Here is a 6,709-nt window from a genome sequence, read left to right as displayed (position 1 = left end):
TACGTGTTTGTTACATGTATGATTCTTCTCAATGTAAACCTAACAGTGCATTATATGATATTATCCGTTTGTTGTAGGAGGCTCCTCCTCCTCCCTCCCCTCCCTCCCTCCCTGCCCCCTCCCTCCCTTTCTCCTTCCCTCCCTCATCCCCCTCTCTCCTTTTCACCCCTTCTTTCCCTCTCTCCTCCCCATTCACTGTATTCGATTCAAACAGCTCACTTGTAATTGCTTTAACCTACCTTGTTTTATCCAGAGCCTTTGTTCCAGAGAGCAAGTCTGAGACCCAACCAGCCTTCCTTGCAGAGACCTTTAAGTATTTGCTCACTTAATTGGGAGTTGACAAGAAGCAGCTACCTCTGTCAGCCTTGAACCATCCCCCTCCTTACACACTTCTGGACCTCTCTTGTCCATTCCATCTCGTCTTACTCACTGGCCAGGTCTTTACTGAGATCATCAATTTGGCGCACTACATTCTTACTCGGAGCCAACAGTAGCCACCATATGCTATTAGCGGTTTGGTTTTGAGCCTCTTCCTAGACATGCAGATTTTATCGGCCTTCTAAACTGCCACAGGGTTTTTTTGTTTTGTTTTGTTTTGTTTTTTGTTTTCTTTGTTTGTTTGTTTTTTTTTTTTGCCTCTTGTGACATGTATTTACACACAACACAGTTTAATAAGATTCCCCCCCCCCCCCCCACGGGTCATCATCCTGCCTGTGATGCAGTGTGGCTAATCGTTAATGTCTGGCTATAGCAGCTTCCCACTCCCAAGCACTAACATCTGAATCAACTTGAGTAGACTCAGTTTTACAAAGCTAACAAAGCAGCCCTGAATCTGGGAAGCTTGTAACAACTGGGGTGCTCCCGCCTTCAGGCTACTGTTGCTTTGGCTAGGGGCATGAGGAATGGCCTCATGACCTCTCACTGGGGAATGCATCTTGGCAGAGCAGCCACGCCATTGTTCCTTGCCATGCTGGTCACTGTAGCTGGAGGAAAGAACGCTCATGGGCATTTTCCCCACTAATAATTAAATGTTTTGGTTCAGAAGCCACAACCACCTCTGATGCTTATAACTCACTTGGTACCACCCAGTCACAAGCAAGCCAGTGAGAACAAGCTCCCATGTTCCTAAAAGCTAGGGGGATGCAGGAATCAGCACCCCTGCTGGGTCCAGCAAGAAAATAGGAAGAAGAAGCTGATTGCTAACTTAGGATGCTAGCGAGCTCCTTTGGGACCTTCTCTGAAAGATAGGGGTTTCTTATGGATGAATTTCTTGGCACGAAGAACCCTTTCCGGAGACTGTTGATTTGCAGGGCGCAGATGTCTAATGCATTCCTTTCCCAATATATATCTTCACTCAAGTGAGAGCTGTTGAATTCTCTCTGGCAGATTCTCCGGCCCTAAGATTAACATTACCATCTGGCTAGTAGCACCTTCCTCATCATCATTAAAAACCTCAACCTTAGAGTCCATTATAGATAGCACTCATCTACAGGGTAGGTTTTTGCATTTGTTTTTCCTTGGTGTCCTTGCTCATGGGGAAAGCGTAGGAGAAAGGGAATAGTCACATCCGACCACTAGCTGAATGAGGGCGGGACGTTAGCTCTGAGATTCACACCATCACGTGGTGTTCAAGTAGCTTGTGGGAACCAGTGGGCACTACTGGCAGGAAATTCACCCTCAAGTTTAGGATATCTGGTTTATCTTTAATGCCACTGTGTGTGTGTGTGTGTGTGTGTGTGTGTGTGTGTGTGTGTGTGTGTAGGGAAGATAAAAAACAAAAAAAGAAAAAAAAAAAGAAACAGTTGTCTGTAAAGTATAGAATCATCTAATTGCCCAGCCCCCCTCCGACCCTCAGGCTTTCTAGGATTTAAAGCTTTCTCCCTCACCACTGCAGCAGAGAAAATATGGAAAAGCTGAGAGAATGTAGAAATGGCCCTAGTCTTGGGGAAAGTAGTGTAAAAGGCTGGGGCCTGTTGGCCATGACTGCATTGGGTCAGAACGACTTCCAAACAGTTCCCGGTGCATTGCTGATCTACAGGCATGAATCTCGCTTAGAGATGAGACAGCACTGCTAGACTGCGGCTCACCACTCTGTTTCTGGCCAGCTCTGATCTGTCTGTTCTCTCCAGTGGGAAGCTCAGGAATAGAGCATACATCTGACGGAGGGCATGTTTTCACACTCAGGTGACTCAGAAAGAACAGAACTATGACCACTAAAAAGCAGCACCCTGAGAGGTCACTCAGAACTGCCATCCTCCTCTTCCCCCACAAGGGACTCCTGGGATCTTATGGATGGGATAAAGTCAAAGACTCAAATTTGCACTCATACACAGAAAAGTAAAAATAAAGTAAAAAAAAAAAAAAAAAAAAAAAAGAAAAAAAAGAAAGAAAAGAAAAAGAAAAAGAACAGAATTGCCATTTGTGCATCCAGATTGATATATTTTATGATGTGTGGCCAAGCTAAGAAAATAAATTAGCCAGGCATTGTTGTAATTCTAGTATTCTACAGGCTGAGAGTACAAAACCAGTATGGGCTACCTACATACTGAATTCACAGACAGCTTGGGATACATAGTGGGCTCCTGTCTCAAAACAGCAACAGGAAAAAACAAACAAACAAACAAAACAAACAAACAAACAAACAAACAAAAACAACAGCCTGGAGTGGGGCCTTACACTCACAATCCTAGATCTTGGGAGGTGAATGTGAGAGAAGCAAGAGTTCATCGTCCTCCTTGGCTGCATAGTGAGCACAAAGGCAAGCCTGGCTTACAGAGAACCTTCTTTCAATAAATAACAACAAAACCACAATAGAGTGCAAATCACTATCAATTATGGCCCATATTGGATGTGCTATCTTGTTTGTCACATACCTCCAGGTGTCTATGTTCTGTCTTTTCTTCTGAAAGACTTTAATGCCGTAGATTTAGATATGTCCTAAGTTTAAAAATTCATAAATCATATATTTCTCATCTATGTCCCACACCCAAGTCAGCCACTACCTCCATGGTATGTCTTTGTTTGCCTGCTTACTTTGCCTCTCCAGTTTAACATGTCTAAAAACAAGGTCTAGCCTGACCCAACTGGCTTAGTTTCTCAGGTTCCATGTTTAATTGACTGCAACCATGACCCACCTTATTACTCCAACCAAGGCTTGGTTGGCTTGGCCCTTGCTTATTTTTTCACAGATGACCACTTCTCAATACTACATCTCCTAAGGTCATCTCCTCCCAGAACCTCTACCCACTCTCCTTACCCAATTTCCTTACCTTAATTCAGTTTTCCATCATCTTGTCTTTAGAATACCATGCATTTCCTAGTCTTTTTATTTCTCCCTTTGTTCCTGTGGTGGTTTGAATGAGAACGCTTCCGATAGGATCGTATCTTTGAATGCTTGGTCCCCAGTTGGTAGAACTGTTTGGGAAGGATTAGAAGGTGTGGCCTTGTTGGGGAAGGTGTGTCACTGGAGATGGTCTTCGAGCCGTCAAAAGCCCACATCAGACCCCACCCCCACCCCTGCTTTTGAGGATCAGATGGAAGCTCCCAGCTAGACTTGATGATCGTGAACTCATTTCTCTGAAACCATAAGCAAGCTCCTAATTAAATGCCCTCTGTTACAAGTTGTCTGGGGCATGGTGTTTCATCACCACGTAATAGGACAGTAACTAAGACAGTCCCTTGAGTTCTTTCTCATTTCATCCTTTATGTAAAATCACATCTCTCTCACATGGGAACCATCATTAGCACGACAAAACCTAAGCAGCCCACTCAGCAACATCCTAGCCCTTATTTCTCCATCAGTCTCACTTACTTTTTCCCTTTGCACAGTCTTTCTGAGTCTTCAATGCCCACAACCCGGCTACTTTGCACTTGTCTGTCCAGTGTGTTCTCTTCCCGACGATTAACATGGCGGATTCAGGATCCATTCTCTACTTTGAATTTCTCAATTAAAACATTCCTCCCCTGCCAGGGGAGCTGTCTTCATTACCCCGTTATCACTGAGATAAAATACCCAATAAAAGCAGCATGAGAAAGGAAAGGTGTATTTTTGTCTCACAGGTTTGCCTTTCATGATGATCCGAAGGCATGGTGGCGGGAATGGAGGCCAGTCACACTGTGTCTGCATCCAGGAAACAGAGAGAGAAGGATGCTAGTGCTCAGCTTGTCCTGCCTTTTTTATTTTGTCTGGGACCCTAACCAATTACATTGTGCTGCCACATTCCAGGCAGTACTCAGTTAAACTCTGCAAATGTCCTCTCACAGACATGGCTAGAAGTCTGTCTCATCAGCAATTGAGTCCAGTTAAACTGACAATTAAAATTAACCATAGCAAACTCTTTTCCTATTCACCACACTCTTTAAAGTTCTATCCTCTATGTTCATCCTTGAAATAGCATCCTATTTATTTTCTTTACTTTGTATCTTCTTCATTGTATGCTGGTAAGAATTCCGGCCTAGAATGGAATGTATTCATTCATGGGTAACTGCTTAGCACCTGATACTATGGTGGCCACCCAGTAGCTGCTTAATTAATTAATTAATGACTGACTAATTAAACAAATGACTGATCTTGGTGGTCATTGCAGATGTCTGGTTTTAGGTACAACAAACAAATGCTGAAATGAAATTAGAGCCCAGCAAATTGGGAGGAATGATAAAGTCCCAACTACCTGTCACTAAGAGTAATGACACAGTGTCTACAGAGGGAGGTGAGTCTAGTGCCTTCCTTCGTCAGGGAGCAGACACTTCTGAAGGTGTGATTCCTTAAAATTCATCCTTAAATATACGTATGAGGAGCTATCTAGGCACAGGGAATAAATTCATTTCACAAAAGAACTAAAAACAGAAGTCTGATTCATGAATTTGCTAATGGTTTCTGCTTCCCAAGGGAACCTCCCAGTACACAATGAAATCTTCCTAGGGGCTCAGCCTAGGATGTGAAGGCAACCACGAATCGGAGTGCTGCCTGTAGGATGGCAGGCAGTGCCAACCGGTTTAACATGAGGATTCAAAGGGGTAGCTGACATCTTGTCAGACCCCGGTGTATGCTTTAGAAGAATGCAACTTATTCACATACCTTTGTTGCAATATTGCTGATCTCATCAACAACCAATTGAGAAACAGTGGCCATGAGGACAGCAAAAATGCAAATGAACCATTCATGATAGAAAGTGGAAAACAAACCCAAAGAATTATGGGCAAGTCATTTTACAACCCAGAAAACAATTGCAGAGCACAGGACAGGGGTGAGAGTGTATCTCCTGTACTGTATTTGTTGCTGCTCTATTCTATGGGTTTTTTCCCCCTTTGAATGGAGTAACTTTTGTGTAAAGTCTAAATGGCTTAATTACATAGCCTGTAAATGGGTAAATGCAGTATACTTGCTCTTTCACCCTTCATTGAACTGTGCGACGGGAGGGGAGCAGAAGGCGTGAAGACCAAGAAAAACACATGGGATGGAGAGGCTGCAGTCTGGTAGACCCAGGCAGGGACAGGGTAGACTACAAATTGCAGTGAGTGTCAAAGTCAGCATCTTTCTGATCTTCTCTTGACTTCATTTCCTCCTTCCAGGTCCAGGAGCTCTGGTTTCCTCCCATGCCCCACCCCTCTGGGAGCACCTGCTGTGAACACTGCTGTGGTTCTGAAGTAGTCTGTGTGTATCGTATGGCTAAGAACCCACACACGCACCTCGTGGCTTGACTCTTTATGTGTCTTTCCCATCCTTAGCCTGCTGAAGCTCTTCATGAAGAAGCAGCTGCACAGAAACACTGGCCATCACCAGCCAATCGGCTGTGGCCACAGGAAAGTCAAAGCCAAGCTGCCTGGCTGTGGTAGTCTGAGACAGTAAGATGGACCTTCAGCATCTTCATCCATGGGATCTAGGGAGGAAGTCCTCTAAAGCATTGGCAGGATACATAGGATGTCTTTCTGACATTCTAAGAGAGGGGGAGTAAGGGGCATGGTTTCCTTCAAAACCCGTTTTGTCCATCCAAATCATACCAAATGAGTCTCCATGGCTCTGAAAAAGAGGCCATCTCTTGGGTGAAGCACCTAAACTGTGTCTTTTGATTGCTCACTGGACACAGCTGCGTTTTTAATTGACATTTTAATGTAGTCCCTTTCCATTTATCCTTTCCTCCCCTTTCTTGATATAGATATGTATTTCTTCCCCCCCCCCTTCCCTCCGCCCCGGGAGGCTTGGAACAAAGCTTCCTGGCTGCAATTCCCTGTATATAGTGTTTCGTCGATACCATGATCTTTTGGTTCTTTTTCAAGGAGCTGGTGGTGGATGTTCCCAGGACTCCATGTGAGGAGGGTTTCCCACTCCTTGGGAATGGGCAGGCTTTCCCATCCCTGTTACAATCACTATGCCTCGAAGGAGAGCCGCAGCCCCGCCTTTCCAGGTTGCCAAAGCAAGAGAGTCTATAGGGGAATTAACATTGGGACACTGCCTAAATGGAAAGCTCTCAAGACGTTTAAAAATATTTCATTTTTCCCCCTCCCAGTAGAGCTTGAGACTGGCAAATGTGTCTTCATGGATATACAAATATGGATCTCCCCCTCCCCCGCCCAGTAAATAGCTGTTGGGGGAGTCAGGTGCTGTGTATGGCTTATTGGGGAGGGGTGTTTGGGGGCCAGGTTGCGATTTCTTTTTTATGAAATACACTGCGCAGGTCAGCCCGATGAACAGAACTGAGATGATTGTGGA

Source organism: Acomys russatus, chromosome 13, assembly GCF_903995435.1.
Source record: "Acomys russatus chromosome 13, mAcoRus1.1, whole genome shotgun sequence".
NCBI lineage: Eukaryota > Metazoa > Chordata > Mammalia > Rodentia > Muridae > Acomys > Acomys russatus.
This window is presented reverse-complemented; position numbering follows the sequence as displayed.